At 41.5% G+C, this 17087-nt stretch overlaps 1 protein-coding gene across 2 annotated transcripts in view; it reads right to left on the reverse strand.

The window, feature by feature from the left end:
* fndc3ba (fibronectin type III domain containing 3Ba) overlaps positions 1–17087 on the reverse strand; it is an 89470-nt gene that overhangs the window by 43359 nt on the left and 29024 nt on the right. The window lies entirely within an intron of this gene.

The following is a 17087-nucleotide window of genomic DNA, read 5'->3' on the forward strand; positions in this document are numbered from 1 at the left end:
GCAGACTGAAAATGATGTTGACTTTTCCACTGTCTAAATACCCCCCTCCAAAAAAAATCTCCCGTCTCCCTCTTCCTCTGTCTTTCTGTGATGGAGGTCTGCGCCTGTTAAAGTCATTGGGACCCCGTCGGGACAGCTGGAAGCAGACCTAGCCTCAGAATAAATCACACTGCACAGAGGCCTTCACTACCTCCAAGCACACATGCTACTATGAAGACACATTAACATTTTTTTCCCAAGTTGACAACACTTACATACTTGTTGACTATTCTAAAATCTAGTCTCCGTTAAAGGGCTATTTTTCATCTTTTCAGCTGCTTTACCCTCTAACTCCATACTTCACAGACTGTTTTCAGGGATTTCTCCTCTTTCCCCAGCTTCTGTTATTACTCACATCCTTTCTTCCCTCCAATATTACTCATCTGATCCTTGCCTTCCTTACTAAGTTTATCCTTTCCATACTTCATCAATGATCTTTATCATCTTTTCTCCGTCCTTCACATCAGCCCTCCATTACTCACCCACTTTACTGACCTCTCATCAGCCAAGCAAACAGGTAACAGTACAGTAAACACACACCCACCTACACACAGAAAAACAACCTGAGCAAAGTCTGCAATGTGGATTAATGTGTATGTGTGTCTGTTTGTGTGTGCGGTGAGTAGGTCACAGGTATGAAGAGACAGGCCTCTTTCAGTCTAGTCTGCTCCCCTACCATGGAGACTAGAACTGGATATGAAAGTCTCCATTGAATAGAAGGTCATAGCATGGGGAAACACACACAGAGCTGCTCTACACCTCTTTCCACCACTGCTCATAGCACACTTTCCCCTCTTACTCACACACTGCCCCAATCTCACACACACACACACACACACACACACACACACACTATCTCAGGCATCGTCACTCAGACACGCACACACACTTGGCAAACAGACGTGTGTTTGGACAGTCTCTGCTGCCTCTGTGCTCTTCACTCAGCAAACAGCAACATTCTTCCAGTCACACACACACTGAACATTCCCATCCCTGGCCCCCAGGACTGGACCCAACAAGCCTAACTACCTCCCTAACCATTGCCAAAATACAAGACACTCTTTGTCCTGCTATTCAACACACACACACACACACACACACACACACACACACACACACACACACACACACACACACACACACACACACACAGAGCTGTCAAGTCATACAATATTAGACTGACTTTCATTCACAAAAGCCCGAGATAATCACACGTTTGTATGTGTCCATCAAAAAGCTTTCAATCGTGTTTGTTTGTGCGCAAATGTACAAATAAGTCACTGTGGTCCTTGATTCACACTGTGGTAACGTCACTCTCTGGTCTCACCCCCAGCTCTCACCCCCAGCTCTACCCTTTAAGCACCACGAATAGAGTCACAACTTCCTCTACCTAATCCTACTGGAATCCTAGACAACACAGCTAACCAACCCCGCTCCCCTTTGCTTTTCCGCTTCTCATCTTCCATCTGTTGCTTCTTCCGCCTCTGAGTTAAAAAGAGGTCAGGGCAGAGATGAGATATCAAGTCATATCCTAGATAGCATGCATATGACTCTGCCTGCACCACAGCAAGGAATCAGCACGTGTAATGAACCACAACAAGAGACAATCAGAGCTGCAAAGACTAGTTTAATTCCTCTGAGGAAATATTGCTCTGTTGGGCAAAGCTTAACATTTTTGATGTATACAAGGCAATCAGGAATGTGATATGTAACATTTCTGGCTCATTGACATAAATGTTACTATGCCCAACCTAGTCAGACTGCAGTTGCCACTTTGTGACAATGGTCGTCATTCTGACATGAAGCCAACAAGTTCAGAAGCCATCACATAATGGAAAGCAGTGTCTGAGGGTAGGTTTATATCTTACTTATGTTTGCTGATAAAGAACACTGCACACAAGTTGCTTCCACAGCAGGAACTAAGCAGTCCTGACTGGAAGGGTTAATGAAATAAATCTGAGGTCTGTGGTCTAATGTGGGGGTTCATCTGGTGGTCAATGACATATTCTAGTTTGACAGACTCTGCTTCAAGAAATCAAAGAGGACCACAGGAATTAATACAAAGTATGTTTTGTATTGCACAGAACAGAGATAGAAATAGCACAACCATGACACACTCGGGGCAATACAGAGGAATGGTTAGAAAAAAAACCCAAAACACAATGTCATCATGAGCAACAAGTGTAGTGAAGTGAAACACAAAATAATTACATTTAATGACACAGAAAAAAGCAATGAAAATAAAAAATTCATAGCGAAAAAAACTCAAGCTTACTGAAAAAGCAGAACATATTCAGATCACTAAATTAATTCTGTCTAAAACACATTTAGAGACTTTATTTTTAAAGTGCCACCTTCAAAAGTCTAGTATTTGTCACTGAAGAATTACACATGAAAATATATACACATGCCCATAATAAGCATCCTGTCTCATCCACACACACACAACAAACAGTCTCATTCACAAAGACACATGTAGACAAACAAACACACACACACACACACACACACACACACACACACACTTGTGTTTTTGCGCAGCTCCTCATACATACATTCATATACATACACAGACTGAGGCTACGTCCACACGTACCCGGGTATTTTTGAAAACGCAGATTTTTCTATGCGTTTGCACCTTTCGTCCACACGTAAACGGCGTTTTTGGTCACTGAAAACGGAGATTTTTAAAAACTCCGGCCAGGGTGGATATTTTCTAAAACTCCGTTTTTGCATTTATGTGTGGACAAGAAAAACGGAGAAAACGCAGCTACAAAGATGTGCGCATTTTTTGACGTCACAGTGTGCGCCACGTTATTGTTTCGGTGAAATGAATTTCTACAATACTGTTACTGTTAATTGTACTCTCTGCAGTGTTTAAATGCTTACATATACACACACAGTTACTGTCCCTCCACACAGACGACTTGGTTCTGCTTCTATGCCCCAGCTTTGTTTACTTTTTCCCACCGAGGCTTCTAGACTTCTGATTGGCCAACATTTCTACACGGTTAGGAATATCCGGTTGTTCAGTGATGACGCAACGAATCCTACTTCCGGGTCTAAAGTAGTCTGCGTTTAATATGGCTTTTGTGTTGTTAACATGTTTAATGTTGTGTATTTTCTTCTATTTGATCTCAAAAAGCTCCTAAAACAGCCAGTGATCACTGTTAAATTCCGTTTTCATGGATGCCTGGATGTTAAACTCAATTGTTACACCTGGTAGAGCAGAACGCTGATCATTTTATTAAAGATGAAAGACTTTAGACAGTTTTTCAACTCTCAGTAATGCCATAGTGATCGTTTGATATATGGACCTGCAGCGGAGTTTAGACCCACACACGGCTAGTGACGTCAGACTGAACAACCGGATAGCACCACCTGTTGCTTTGGCATGTTCATAGCAGCGTTTTCCTTCATTTTTGCCTTTACGTGTGGACGGGATTATTTTTTAAAACGAAAACGGAAAATCTCCATTTTCAAAAATACCCGTGTACGTGTGGACGTAGCCACAGACTAAGAAGATGATGCAACACTTCAGATGTTTACCATGTTACAGCTGTCTTTAACAGCTGTGGCAGGGCCCCCTAAACACAACAAAAATGCTGCAAGACAAAAATGTGGCCTGACACACGATCAATTACTTATCTCTGTAGTAACGAAATAACTTATACACACTGAATAAACACACATTTGTTGATGGGCCAACACTGCTCACAGTTAGTGTAACCCAACAGTGTGTATTAGCATCTTGCTTATTCCAGCAGAATGAAGCAATAATCAGCTTCTAGAAATAAGCGAACCACTTTCTCTCTTTCCCTTCATCACTAAACATGTGGTTACCACATTGGAAGGAAACACAGACCCTCATGGGAAAGCATATGTGCACGAGTGTGTGTGTGTGTGTGTGTGTGTGTGTGTGTGTGTCTGTGATACTGGTATTAAACCGATGGAGCTTGTTTGCAACATGACCTACATAGAGAACAACTAGCCACAAATGGATTTCCCGATAACAGAGACACACACACACACACACACACACACACACACACACAAATCATTTCTAGAAAGATTTCTAGAATGCTTTTCCTTTATCTTAAAAGTACATCACAGTCACAGACACACAACCTTTGTATCACAATCAGAGCCTCATGGAGGCAGCTGTTTTATCTACATGGGTACAAATGTACCAGTTTGTGTGTATGTTTATGTGGGAGCAACTGTGTATGTGTGTCTGGGTCACTTGTGACGTGGCATTGCCTGGAAGTTATGTAAGCATCAGCGGGGTAATGTTATCTGTCCTAGGAGCTGCAAAAGACACTCCCACGACAGCTTCCTCTACTGCCTGGCCAATCCATGCGCACACAAAATACACACATGCATGAACACTAAAGAGCCAATTGTCATGTCAACGCTGAATGCTAATTTATGCATTAAAAAGAAAAAACACACAAAAGCAAGCAGCAGCTGCCCAAAGATGTTTTGTAGTCAGCTGATATGGGTACTAGAAGCTTCCACAGTGGAAAGGACTCTGAGAAAGATGGATCGAAACCTGGACCGTGATGGGAAGTGTAATAAAAAATATAAGACAATAAGAAGAGTAAGAGAGAGATTGCTTAAGGTGGAAACATGGGAGAAAGATTCAGAACTACACAGTGTACTACATATACACTGTGTACAAAGATACACACTAATACACAAGTTACAGCCCTAAAATAAATCTCCGGTGAGTCAACTCCACCGGACATCTTTGCCATGGGGAGGGTTTCTCAGTGATGGAGGAGGAAGTCAGAACTTCCTGTGCTGCTCTGCCCCAAGTCCTCTGCCCTCATGACACTTACACACTACAGTGTGACAGAAAAACTAGCTTTGCATGTCAAACCCCTCCCCAAAAAGTCCTCTACAAACGAGTATAAAGAAGCACATATTCACACTTCTGATCCTGAGCCCATGTTCTGTGTTTGCAGCACAGACTGTAATTTAAGCAAGCTGCTGATTTGCTGTGGAATGTAAATCAAAAGTTGGGCAGTTTCTACATTTGAACACTGGGTCATATCTTAAGTACATACTGTAGTGTGTATGCAGGTACGTGTAAGCACATTCCTTATTATGACTGAGCTTCTTTGAACTTCTAAACTCAAAGTTGCATAATGGCATCATAAGAAAACAAGCAGAAAGTATTATCGCTTATGCCAGCTGATGAATATCAGTGCCATGATGACTTCATTAGGATCTGACATCAGCACATTATGAGCTAAAGTAGAAGCAATAAGGCTTGTAAAACCAGCACTATATTTTATTAGTCCATTGGCTCAAGCTCATGTTTCTCCTGTCCGTACATAGGAAAAATAAAATAATAAACCAATAAGTTTCCACCCCACACACACACAAAAAAAAATCCTATCAAAGCTTTCATTTAAATGGTTTTGGAATCTGATGGCTTGAACATTTCCTGCGAAACAAAAGAGCCAGACTTGTGCACTGAGCTCTTCAGCTCCACCTGTGGTTGCCTGCCCATAGGCACTAGCTGAGGTTGTCATCCTTGTCTCTATTTGTGATAATATTGAAGTCCAAGTATAACCTTCTGCTTTTTCAGTTTTGTCTCTCCAGTTAACCCTATGGCTGTGCTCATATCCAGCTTCAATTCTTAGATTTTTTTAAGATTAATGCTGCATCCGACTCAATAGATAAACGCTAATCTGACAGTAATAAGAATAACATACATGTCAAAAATATATTCACATTAGGGCTGCCACGATTTGTCGACTAGTCACGATTACGTCGACTATCAAAATCGTCGACGACAAATTTAATAGTCGACACGTCGTTTGAAGGTTTGTAAGATCGCAAAACACGCAGGAATAAAGTAGCAGGATTTAAGAGTGTAATAACGGACTGAAACAGAAGATGGCAGCACTGCATGTACAAGGATGCCAGCTGCCGTTAAACCCCGAAGAAGAAGAAGAAGAGAAGCAGCTGTGTCCCAGAATTCATAGCGCGGCCCAGCTTAGTTTCCAACAATGGCGGTAGCTAGTTAGTTTTAATATTACTCTTATTATTCTTTCTGGGTCACAAAATAAACGTTTAACATATTTTCAGGCGAGAATGTAGCTGTGTAAACCTCAAATATCGGCTCAGTTTATCAGGACACCACATATTTTCAAAAGCGCTCCGACGTTTTCGGAGACGTCTGTTACCCACTAGCTCGATAGCTAGCCGGGGGCTAGGTCACTAGCGTTGTGAGAACACCGGACTCCCGGCAAATTGTTTTCAAACCCACCGCCGTCTTTCGCTACTCAGGTTAAATATATATGAGTCACTTAGATAAATTAAAAATGTTGTTGTTTGGCTTTTTTTTTATTAGTATTTTATTTGTTCCTGAGTAAATCGGTTTGTCTGAGATTAAAGTTATAGTTTTTACACAGCTGAATAAACGTCAAGCAGACAGCTGATTATCAGAAGTGTGAGATGCTGGAGAATTTACTCCGGTGTCGTTATATTTTAGATAGCAAGGAGTTTATTAAACTTCACCGAAACAATCTGCAAATTTCATTAAAATTTAATAAACTATCATCTTGTCTTTATTTTTAGTTAGCACCTTAAAAGCTTAAAGCTGTAAGCTAATGATATTTATATAAGCGCAGATGCTGCTGGTGCAATAAGCTGTAGTTTTACGTCCAATGGATGATGATCTGATTAGTTGACTAATCGCATAAATAATCGGTGACTAGTCGACTATCAAAATAATCGTTTGTGGCAGCCCTAATTCACATATATCCACAGCTATATCTAAATAGTAATCTATGTATAATTTGTAAAAAAAACCATATATATATATATATATATATCATGTAGGGGTGCAACGATATTTGTATCATTATTGAACCGTTCGATACAGTGCTTTCGGTTCGGTACGCATCGAACAATACAAAATTTGTAATTTATTTTATCAACTTTCCTTCTGACGATGCTGCCTGTGTTGAGCGCTCAGTGAATCTGTGTTCGACTACTCCGCCTAGGCTGCACTGTTGAGCGCAGATCCACTGAGCTTCAACACAGACAGCATCGTCAGAAGGAAGAGCGCAGGGCAAGCTAGCGAGACAGAAGTTAAGCTCTCCTTGCAACATGGCAAATTGAACCTCTCCCACCCTCATTCAGATCTGGCGTTTGGAATTATTTTGGTTTTCATGTGACGTATGACCCTGAAGGTAAGCGCGTCATGGACTAAAGTAAAACAGTATGTTGGATGTGCCACGCAATGCTCAATTACATGGGTGGGAGCTAGTGTATTAGCGCAGTTAGCTCGTTAACGTGTTGGCCGTCTAGCCCCATGCACGGGGCGATCAGGGGTAGCTCGTAGAGCTGGGCGATATATCGAGTTTTTTAAAAATATCGATATATTTTCATACGAGATATAAGATGTGACAATATCGTTTATATCGATATAGTCTATGTTACGTTATAATTATACTTGTGGAGCCGCAGGTTTGCCTCTCTTTCGTCCACTTTTGTCTCTACGCAACGTTACTCGGCCTCGCCTCTCCTTCACTGAACACAACTCCGCCTCCCCCATAGCTTCACCTGCAGGCAATGACAAGATGAAAGCGGAAAATCTCCGTTAGCGAGTTACCGTGCGTGGGGCTGGACGGCGTCAACGTGTTAGCGAGCTAACCGCGCTAACGAGCTAACCGCGCTAACGACATGCAGCCCAGAGGAGCTGCACGGCCTAAAATCCTTTCATTTTCTCAAAACTCGACAGTGCGCCTTATGTATGAATTCTGGTTGTGCTTACTGACCGCAAACCGATTTTATGTGGTACACAGCGCTCGGCAATCTGTCAAAAAATGTTTTAATATGACTTTGCTAAGCTACGGAGCTGCACCGCTTGATGGATTGTCGGAGGATTACGGCTACCGAGGAGGAGCCTCGCGGAGTGATACGTACTGTGTGTGTATAAGGACCACAAATGGCACCTGTTCAGAGACGTGGTGCAGCTGTGAAATCTGTCTCTTTGTTATTATGCTCAGCGTCTATTAGTTTACATTTTGACTGCACAATTGTGAGCTTTTTGTTATGCACAAAAACAACATTGTTTTCTTTTATTTATGGACCATGATTATTTAATAAATGCTGATAATTTATTTTTGAGTAATTTCTTCATGTACATCTACGCTGTATGTAAAGAAAATGCCCGTGTGACATCTGGGACACAGTGTGACTAAGAACTCTCTTTTTGTTCTTAACTTATGGCTTTAAAAAAAAAAAATCGAGATATATATCTTATATCGCCATCCAGCTAAAAAATATCGAGATATGAATTTTGGGTCATATCGCCCAGCCCTAGTAGCTCGTTAACGGAGATTTGCCGTGTTGTGGCGTTAAGGTCATTTCAACGAGATTAACCTGAAAGCACTAGTGGGAACACAATGAATATGACTGCACATTTACATCATCCTAGTGCAAAGACAAGTGGAAGCAGACAAAAACGACAAGCATGCATGCTACAAACTTTACCCGAGTCATTTAGACAGCCGTTGGCACATGATTCTCCTTATGGGGACCTGATATGTTTAATATGCTGCTGAGAATATAGCCCAGAAGAAGCGTATAGTATAGCTTTTATTTTGGAAAGAGACATTTCTCTGTAATAAACTCTCTTTTCCAAAGATGAGTGATTCCTCAATCAGATACAGGGCTCGCAATATCGCTAGCCCGACGTCCCGGGGCTAGCGATTTTTTCAGTTGGGCTACCAAAATCTATCTCTGCCCTGCCCGTCGGGGTATTGTAGGAAGGAAAAATATATGTCAATGCTTTTGCATTCTTTCGGAAATGTAGCTGGGTAATTATGTCATTGGCATCGGTGAGCCACTGTCAATATGTGACATATTGAAATCGCGTTTGAATTTGCGCTTGTTTTTTTGCTTTCACTTTGCAATCGCGCGAACTGTGTATAGAGAGCGACAGCACTGATCTGTGAGTGGTGATAATTTGTGCACCAATTCCTCTGACATCGTCTTATTAATCGTTAACTTACTGCGCAAACATGACAAGTGAAATCTCCCGCAGCAAGCTTAAACATGTAAGAGGTTGATCGCGCAGAGAATCGCTGAGCGTTATGTGAGTGCGTGTGTAAAAGCAGCAGGATATATATTTTAGTTCTGCTGAGCCAAATAAGACAGGTCAGGGTGAAGAAGTGACAGCCAAAGAAAAGCTTACCACAAAACGGAAAAGTTATGACAAATCAGACTATAAGGCAAAAAGAAAGTGCAGCTTTATGGTTTCATGGACAAAATAATTTCTGTGGCTGCACCCCTAATATCATGCATGTATTTAAAATATTCCATAGTGGTACTTTGCGACTGAAACTATTCTACGTTTTCCTAAGACTTTTGAGAAACTTTGGCTTTTTTTTTTCCTTTTCTTTTTTTTAGTTATGTAGCTTTTACTTATGCAGATTAGTTTCAATGAGCTCAAGTGTCGGTGAGTACCTGCCAAGACAGCAGCAGCAATTTAAGTGTTTAACACCCAAGAGCCCCAAAGCAATAGAAAACATACACTCAACAAAAATATAAACGCAACACCTTTGTTACTGCTCCCATTCCCCATGGGATGGACGTAGAGACCTAAAATTCATTCCAGATACACAATATAACCATCCCTCCCAAACAGTGGTCACAAATCAGTCCAAATGTGTGGTAGTGGGCACATCTGCTATATTGAGATAATCCATCCCACCTCACAGGTGTGCCACATCAGGATGCTGATCTGACATCATGAGTAGTGCACAGGTGTACCTCAGACTGCCCACAACAAAAGGCCACCCTGGAATGTGCAGTTTTTTGCGCTATTGGGGGTCTGGGGACCCAGAACCGGTCAGTATCTGGTGTGACCACCATTTGCCTCATGCAGTGCAACACATCGTCGCATGGAGTCTATCAGATTGTCAATTGTGGCCTGTGGAATGTTGGTCCACTCCACTTCAATGGCTGTGCGAGGTTGTTGGATATTCGTGGGAACTGGTACACGCTGTCGTATACGCCGGTCAAGCACATCCCGAACATGCTCAATGGGTGACATGTCCGGTGAGTATGCTGGCCATGCAAGAACTGGGAGCTGCCAACTCAGCTGCCAACTGCCCTGAACAATGTGAACCATGATTCATCCGTGAAGCGCACACCTCTCCAACGTGCCAGACGCCATCGAATGTGAGCATTTACCCACACAAGTCTGTTACGGCGACGAGCTGGAGTCAGGTGAAGACCCCGATGAGGACGACGGGCATGCAGTTGAGCGTCCCTGAGACGGTTTCTGACAGTTTGTGCAGAAATTGTTTGGTTGTGCAAACCAATTGTTCCAGCAGCTGTCTGGGTGGCTGGTCTCAGACGATCTTGGAGGTGAACCTGCTGGATGTGGAGGTCCTGGGCTGGTGTGGTTACACGAGGTCTGCGGTTGTGAGGCCAGTTGGATGTGCTGCCATATTCTCTGAAACGCCTGTGGAGACGGCTTATGGTTGAGAAATGAACATTCAATGCACGGGCGACAGATCTGGTTGACATTCCTGCTGTCAGCATGCCAATTGCACGCTCCCTCATTGCTTGTGGCATCTGTGGCATTTTGCTGTGAGACAAAACTGCACATTCCAGGGTGGCCTTTTGTTGTGGGCAGTCTGAGGTACACCTGTGCACTACTCATGATGTCAGATCAGCATCCTGATGTGGCACACCTGTGAGGTGGGATGGATTATCTCAATATAGCAGATGTGCCCACTACCACACATTTGGACTGATTTGTGACCACTGTTTGGGAGGGATGGTTATATTGTGTATCTGGAATGAATTTTAGGTCTCTACGTCCATCCCATGGGGAATGGGAGCAGTAACAAAGGTGTTGCGTTTATATTTTTGTTGAGTGTATGTGCGTTATTATAAATCAAATAGTCCTTTTTTTTATTATTCCAACTTTCCAAATTTTCAGCTTTGTTATCAAATCTTATATACTGCTCCTTTGACAAAAATTTTTATTTTTTAACGTGAACAATAGCTCTGGGACAATTTTAACTTTTAAAGACCAAATCTTCTTGAGTGTGATAACATGTTGGGGGGGGGGAATGGCCCCCAATTTATCCCATGGGTTACATTTTTCAAAATAATGTTAACATCTACGTCTTATCCTGTCCTGATAGCTGTGTAAACAGCCTCTAAGCATACAAGCCTAAATCTGTGTAGTGTTGAGTATGTAGCCTGTGTGCCAGCCCATACCTCCACCCAACCCAGATCTCTTGCCAGTTCTCCCCCACCTAGAGGAGGAGCGCCGTCGGCCGACCTACTTCTGCTGCTGGGTCTGCTCCAAAGGAGAGCAACGTAATGTCTGGAGGGACACTGAGCCCAGCCACGCTTTGTTCTCAAGATCTTAACATGTGCAAACACACACCCTTGCAGCTGTGCACACACTCACAGTCACCCAAATGTGCACAAACACGCAAAAGCCCTCATAAACTATGGCAAACACATCTTAACAACAGCACGCAAGTGGCCAGATACCCACCTGGGCACTGCGCATAAAGACATGATTGCTCATACGCAACTAATTTGTAGAACACACTGACATTTGGATAGTGCACACTGACAAAACCACGGTCACCTTGGCACACGCAACAAACAACAAAATAAGACATACATGCATTAATTCAAAGCCAGACATAATAACAAACAAACACGCACACCAATCTTGCTTTTTCCTGTTTTATCACGAGACTATTCGCATGCCTTTAGATACAATTGTTTTGGGACTGGTAACCATGCAACACACTGCATGGGTCCAGCATACTTCACTTATCACTTGTCCGGTCGTGCACGGAAGTATACATGCTTGTAGACACGCACAAACACTTCTGATGTGCATAAGCAATAATACATGTGCACACACAAATATACACAATCCAGACACTGATGACTCATTATATCCATTCTCTAATCAACTCTACATGTCTGCTCTCTCTAAGGAGAGAGCGAGTGAGAGAGAGAAAAGAGAAATGCAACAGCTGCTTGTGTGTAAACAGCGTCAAATAATCATTTCCTGCTCTGGTTCCCTGCTTCTTTCTTATTCTCACTCACTTGAATACTCATGATGCATCAAAGCCTTAAACCTTGACCCACTAAGAGTCATATTTTTTTCCATTTTTTCTCCTGCTGTACACAACCTGCTACGTTTGTACCCGGCTGTACTCCTCTCCCATCCTCCCCTCACTTTCCTCCTCCTATCTCTCCACATGTTAATGTCGGGCATTCCTACTGTATGAGTCACAGTCTGAACAGCACCAAGTTTGTGTCCACCACAGAGAGCAGAGAAAGTGTGGAAGAGAAGAGAAGAGAAGAGAAGAGAAGAGAAGAGAAGAGAAGAGAAGAGAAGAGAAGAGAAGAGAAGAGAAGAGAAGAGAAGTTGTGTGAATGTCAATGGAAAGAAAGAAGCCGAGACTGGAAGGCCTAGATTAGCAGGGACTTTCCCCTGCTCTCCATCGCTGAATTCCACTGTTTCTGTGTTTGTGGTGCAAGGGTGGGTATGTCCCCTGGCTGTTAGTTGATCAAACAACCAAAGAGGTGAAGATATGGTTGGTACTTTGTTTATAACCTGTACATAGGAAAGAAAAATACTGAAAAGCATCTTTTAAAAAAAAGTTATTACTTAACTGGTTATTCCTTATATTCCTAAATGGAAGTCCCACTAACTAACATGTACTTTTGCCCAATAACACCAGATCAAGGAGGGGAAAAAAGAGGGGTTTCCCTACAAAATTAAAAAAAAACCATGATGTAAACATTCACATGTGGAATTTCCGCAGCTGTGCAGTGCTTTTCACACTAACTGAATCCAATCTGAAAAGCAGCATGTGCAACCCGTGGAGAAGATGCAATATCTTTAATGTTCCTAATAGTGTTATGATTGGTTTTATTTACATAAAAAACATGCAAATCAGCAAACTTGTGTCATTGTTGTGAAGATGAGACTAAAATTAAAAAGAAAATATAGAAACACAGCAAGAATCAGAGAGAGAGAAGGGAGGAAGTGACCGAGCCTGAAAAGAGAGGGAAGAGGAGGAGAAGGAGGGAATAAGGTTGGAGAGTGGGAGAAGTGCTCCAGCTGTACCCTGAGCTTCAAGAGAGCCAAGAATTTCATCCCTGGAAAAGATATTTCTTTTTCTCCATTTCTCCGGAAAAAATCTGTGAGTACTCAGCTGCTGTTTGCCCATGCATCAGCTTTCACAGTGTCTTACATATAAAGACAAACCAGTATTCTCAAGAGTTTTTGTCACCCTTCTCTTTCCCCTAATGCAGCCTTCTCCAGAGCTGGCAGACCAGACCAAGTCAGCAGCAGCACAGGGGTGGCTGGGGTCATAGAGGAAGTGGCCTCACCCAGAATGGATGGTAGCAGGCACGACCAAACATGCAGCATGTGATTCTCTCGGTCTCCCTCTGCGCCTCGTTTTCATTCTGCCTGTCTTCCTTTATTTACTTTGCTTCATTCTATTTTATTTCAGCTGTATCTCTCCCTCCCTCCTTTCCTCTGCCTTTTCATGCCCTACTGTATGAGGGCATTGAGTTTATAAGTGAGGACTGGGCAGGGCATACACAATTAAGTCTCTTTTTCTCTCTCCCTCTCTGCCTCTATCTAAACCACGCACAGAAAAGTCAAGCTTTTAGCCACCGTGTATCAAATGAACCAAACCAATTATCTCTGTCCTTTTGATACTTACAAAGTACTTTGCAGTGCAAAATGCTGAAAAAAAGCAGGTATCCCCCCCACACACACACACACACACACACAAATGTGATCTCTCTAGGCACAAAGAGATCGCATTCCATTACACACCACCTGGAGGGAGAGTCCGTTCCCATGGCGACCAGTTTCCCAAAACCAGGAGGAATTAACACCAAGTTAAGACATACATACACTAAACATACCTCTAGAATTAGTTTTACACCTTGCCTAAGGGCATACAGTCTTGGAGGTAAAAAGGTCTTCCTTTGCCCAGCTGTCAAGGTAAAAATAATAAAATGAAATGCATACAAAGGCATGCACACACCCAAACACACAAGAGCTCTCTATTATTAGATCCCTCTGCACCATGGGGCCTTATGACCAAACCCATTATCCTTATTCTTTTCAGTGAAATATGAAGCATACTACAACAATACAGATTTAGTCGTTATTTAGTAAAAACATCTTTAAACAGAAGAGGAAGAAGAAGAATTAATTAGTGAAGCATATATTTGATTCCATTAAACATTTTTAAACCACTGGATTTTCCAGAAAAAGCATTCTTGCAATGTTGAACAGAAGCCATATCGCTCTACCCTGTGAGAAGCTGTGATCTTATATATAGATATTGTTTTCTTGGGACAGATTAACAACTCAAAAAAGTACATTAGGAAATTTAAAGCTGTGGATGCAAGTGTCTCGAAAGGCTGCACAGGCAGAGAAAATGGGAATTTAGGGCATTAATATACTGTACAGGAAATTGGCTATTGGATTAATTATACTTTGGGCAAAATGCAAATGCAATATTAATTAAAAAATGCATTCATTTGTCAAATCACACACAGACAAAAAGGCAAACAGATTGAGAAACACTTGCATGAACACTTTCCATTTGATCAGATTTACAAAAATAAGGCATAAAAACACAATAAATCCTTTTAGCTGACAGTTCAGCTAGATAACAGACATCAGTCAAACCTATCATTGCACAGCAATTTTCATTCAGTCTACTGTCACAAAATTGAGTATTCCGATTTCAAGGAAGGCTTGTTAAAAGTTCCTCGAACAACCACACCTGCTTACAAGCAGCACCAGGATGGTCCGAAACAGTACCGTAAATTAAGGATTTCAGTGAAAAATGTATTTGTGTGTTCTCCACCAGCTTGTTTAGAACCATCTGGCAAGGTGTAAACACAGACTGAGACTTTCCACCGTATTTCTCTCAACCAGCTATTTCCATTTACATCAAAGGGTTTGCAGTGTAGAAGTGTGCACTCTGTGCAGAAGTCCGGTCAAAGAAAACCTTGATAACCCCATGTAGCGACACAGTGAAGCCAGTAAGAGACTGAGCAAAAAGCTGAAGTTGAAACTGAGGAAAATGGAGAGATAAATGAAGAGAGTAGTCAGACAAAGAACAAACACAGAGGAGGTACACCTAAATTTCCTCCATCAACCCTTTTTTTCCATATCAGTTTAGGTTTGTTAAATTTGAGGACAAAACCATGTTTAAAATAACAATATGATCAATCGACATTTTTTCCACAAATATAATCATCGAATTTTACAAAACTGGATCCAAGACAACAGACAAAAGCAAGGAACAGGGGAAGAGAGTAACAATCGGGGGGATCCAAAAAGATTAGGTATGAGCAGAGCGCACACCTCTAATGGCAAAAGACAGCAGATCTTGCCATGATTCATACAGTACCCTGCTGTGTCCAGATGCAGAGAAACACTGGCAGGGTCCACCATAACCATTGTTTCTCAGAGAAGAAAAAATGCCTGGGCTAACAAGGCCTCAGCAGAGACCAGAAACACATTTTCCATTATGCCACTGCAATATAACAGCAATGAGAGTGGACTGCATGCAATTCATCCATTCCAAATTCAGAAATCAGCGTAAAAGGAGAAACATCAACCAATTATTTTGGCTTAATATGAAGTCCCAACAGCCTGCATTTATATTTGATTATATTTCTTATATGAAGAATTGTTTCATTAATCTTTTTGTGGCCCATTAAAATTGGAAGAAAAAGCAATAAAGAAAAGAACAAAATGTGTGATTTGAGCTTTCTCTACTCTCAAGGGACAAGACAAAATAAGAGCATGTGGAATCGCAGGATAATCTTTGGGTTCTATACCTTCAAGATAAAAAAATTCCACAAACCAAAAGTTGGAAGTGAAATATACTTTGCACATAGACCTCTCCGAATTGCATTATGTAACACAGACAGAAAAGAAATGTAATTGAAAACACAGAGAATGTTCTAAACCAGGGATGTCAAACTCACTTTACATCACGGGCCACATGCAGCCCAGTTTGTTCTTAAGTGGGTTGGACCAGTGAAACTCCACTTTCCTTCACTGTAAGAACACTTAACTGAACATTTGATCCCTGAGATGTCTTAATATCAGAAAACGAAGTGCAATTTCAGCAGTACGTCCCAGTTTTTTACATCAGGGGTGTCAAACTCAAATACACAGTGGGCCAAAATTCAAAACTGGAACAAAGTCGCGGGCTAACATTAATATTTATTGAAAAAAAAAACTTCCTTCAGATATAAGAATGAATCTTTTCTTATGGACTCAAATAAGTTTTGCTGGAAAACTGAATATGGAACAAGCAAAGCTTAATACTAAACAATATATATATTAGCTGTATAATACCAGTAGGCCAGATCTAATAGTAATTTGGTATGGCTTCGCGGGCCAAATGTAATTAGGCTGCGGGCCAAATTTGGCCCGCGGGCCAGAGTTTGACACCTATGTTCTACATGATCTGTGTGTAAATTACAGAAAAGATTTTGGCAGCTCATTGTCCAGACTGTCCAGTATTTATAAAACAGAAAGTTTTGGTTAATTCCTTTTATCTAACCAACATTTTTATAGTAGATTCTAAAAACAAGAACATTTCTGTCATTTAATTGTCATCCTATTGCTTAACTATTTTACTACTACTTAACTACTCATGTAGTATGAATGCCAATAGGGAAGTACTACTGCTACTACTGTAAAACACCGCCGAAAGTCCAAAATCTTTGTACACCTTCACATTTTCCAAATCTTTAAACTACACCAGATTCAAGTCTTCATCAGGCTGATTCTGGCCCACAGGCCTTTTATTTCTCTAAACCAACCATTCTTGTTGCTCTAAACCAACCATTCTTGTGTTAAAGAAAGAATTTACCGATTGAAATCCCGTTGCAGTACCAATGTGCCAAAAAAAAGTTTCTGTGGAAACAAGACATCCTGGTTGTGGGGCTATTAGACTTTTTTTCACAGATATTCCACT

The sequence above is a fragment of the Aulonocara stuartgranti genome, assembly GCF_965226115.1.
Source record: "Aulonocara stuartgranti genome assembly, chromosome: 19".
NCBI classification, from domain to species: domain Eukaryota; kingdom Metazoa; phylum Chordata; class Actinopteri; order Cichliformes; family Cichlidae; genus Aulonocara; species Aulonocara stuartgranti.